The sequence below is a fragment of the Macaca mulatta genome, chromosome 1 (genome assembly GCF_049350105.2).
Source record: "Macaca mulatta isolate MMU2019108-1 chromosome 1, T2T-MMU8v2.0, whole genome shotgun sequence".
NCBI lineage: Eukaryota > Metazoa > Chordata > Mammalia > Primates > Cercopithecidae > Macaca > Macaca mulatta.
In genome coordinates, this window is record NC_133406.1 from 5,065,824 (window position 1) to 5,068,642 (window position 2,819).

At 42.9% G+C, this 2,819-nt stretch overlaps 1 pseudogene across 1 annotated transcript; it reads right to left on the minus strand.

Annotated features, from left to right (window-relative positions):
- Positions 1-929: 929 nt before the first annotated feature.
- On the minus strand, positions 930-2,819 carry LOC144337993 (uncharacterized; annotated as a pseudogene). The gene has a single exon (XR_013411700.1). The product of XR_013411700.1 is annotated as an uncharacterized LOC144337993 (transcript).

A 2,819-nucleotide genomic window follows, 5' to 3' on the forward strand; every position in this document is an offset into this window, starting at 1 on the left:
AGGAATGCCACTGGGAACTCCCGCCTGAAAGGACAGGCCGCCCGCTGCAGGGCACTGAGATGGATGCAGGGACCTGCCCTTTTCCTCTGTCGGCGGGTTGCCTCCATTGGTCATTTGCTGTGGCAGGGCAGAAGAAAACAATGAAATCACAGGGCATGCAGAAGTCAAACCGACACATAACCACACTCGGAGGAGAGGACCCAACTGCTAAGCAGCTTGCGTGGGAAAGTGAGAAAAGCATGGGGTTTTCACATAGCAGGTGGAGTTCGATGCAAACCATCCGGAGCATCTTGCTAATCATTAGCGATGGCACCTTTGTTCGGTTTCAAGGAGTGCAGTTTCAGGGGCAGTGTTCCCCCTTGAAAAAGAGGCGATAAAAACAATATACATTTGTTTAAGCTTAGGATGTGAAACACACTGATGTCATGTCTCCTTAGCTTTCCAGGTGAAGGATTGTGGTGTCACCTTTAGGATGCCTCGCCTGAAGTCGGGACTCCCCTGAGCAGAATGATGGCTTCTCAGTGAATCCCACTTCCCACTTGCATTTCCAGAGACGAGTCTGGTTCCTCTAGATTCACACACACATAAAGAAATAGTTATCCTTCTCCTTGCCCCTGATCTCCCACTGAACAATGCCTGGGATATGTGGGTTCTGGAGCGTCTATCAGGAAGAATGTGTGGAGGATTTCTCGACCCCTATTATTTTCCTTTCTGTGTCCAAGGCATGTGTCGGTTGCTACCTGAGCAGAGGTGGCAGCTCCATATAGGCTGGCTAAGAGAAGAAAACTGTTCTCACTCAGATTCTATAAATTACCCGCATTCTCACTTTAATATCAAGTATGATATATATTAGAGTGCATGGTTTTGGCTAGAATCAATTTGGAAGGCTGTCAAATAAAACACAAAATGGGAAAATAAATCCAAAGGAAAATTGATGACATGATTTTACTCCCATTACATTCCACTTAACAAATGCATATGTTTTACAATATCTTTAATAATAATTATTAAACATAGTAAAATACTTCCAAACTTGGCTCATTGCATAATTGTACTTCGAGTGAAAAAAATTATCTGAAGTCTTGTCAATATGCCACTTCCTCCTCCCCCAGCTTTTAACAGAAGCAGCCTCCAGTGGAATAATCCAAGCTGTGTTCAAGAAGTTGGCAAGTAGGTCCAATTAAATGTGGTTTTACTGTATTCTGGCGTTTGCATATCTAGTTTGCCAAGAAGTAATCTTTCACAAAAAAAAAAAAAAAGAAAAAGAAAAAGAAAAAGAAAAAAAATCTGTACTGGCCCAGACAGAGCCTGGATGGTGCAATGCTTCACATAACTTTACCCCATGACTAAGATAATCGTTTTTTCTTAAATAGCTGTGGAAAACGTATCATACATCCATCATACTCCTATATGAATCACAGCACACCATCCTTTATGGAGCTTCTTACATTTATGCATGACAAACTGAAATTCATCTTCATAGCTCTGTTTATTTTAATTATTAAACTCAAAAGGGGTTAGCTTTTAGCCACCTGAGCTTGATGTATTTATTCAGGTGTACTCCAGTTGGATTATCTGAACGAGGCTATAAATGATCCTATTGACTATTAAAGACCGACCTGTCAAAGCTGCAGTCATACACATTCACAACCCCAGCTACCTGAAACTCAGAGGATAAAACGCTTCTCTAAGCTTTGCACATGAAATCCCGGGCATTCTTTCCTGATGTTTTACACACCCTTGATCCCTTAAGGAGGAGCTGACTCGTGTAGCCCCTTCCAGCGAACCAAGGCTCTACATGAACCATCAGCCGTATCCAAAGTCCAGATGGAAAGCTGTCAACAAAGAGACTCCTTCCACTCTGCCTACTACATGATTCATCCCTGGCATGAAGACAGGCCCGGAGATGGCCCCACCACCCCGACTCCCATAGGTGAGCCAGGAGAGAAGCACAGGTGCCCACTCCCCAAGTCAGCAGGGAGAAATCAGGTCAGAAAGTGCTGGAAAACACACAACCTGGCCTTTGTTACAAACCATCATGAGCTCATTAAAAACACATGCAGAAATGGTTAAACAAAATTCTCTAAACCTTTTACAAAATTGCCAGTCTATTAGAAGGACTGAGCTCACAGCAAACTCTCCCTTCCAATGTGTGCAATGGAGCAGCTAATGTCCTTTGGACTCTTGTCTATGGCATCAAGCAGAGGGAAGCTTGAGGGGGGGTTGTTTGTTTTTGGTTCTTGTTGTTGTTTTTTAACTTTTTTTAGAGACCAAACTATGAAATACATCAACCAAAATAATTATTTCACCAAACATGAATTATTATAGTCATTGCCTTAAAAAACTTATGAAAATTACAAAATAAAAAGGGAGATTTGGGTCATTATAGCAAGGGGAGAAAGAAGGAAAAAAAATAGATGACTGTGGCTCGAATGCTTTTGTGAGGTGGCATTGCATCAAAGAGCAAAGTGGACACGCTGAATGGGGATTCTGAAGGCATCCAATACTTGGCCCTGTTACGTGAAAAAGTTGGATCGTAAGTTTGACCCGTGCAATATTTACTCAAAGGTTTTCTTGTAAGCAGCATTGAACACAGCAGCATTGCATTCCATTGCATTGTGGCCTTTCACCAGGTGCCTCTTCCTCCAAATGGATGTATTCGCTGTGATACAGTATAGCCATAGATTTGCATTACACCACAACGTGGGCTGCACCCGCACGTAAAAGAGCACACAGATGAGGCGAGGCCTGAGATTGAGATGCTCTGAGCTCTGCTGTGGCATGGACCACCTTCTCCTGGTGAGAGTGGAGTAAATCAT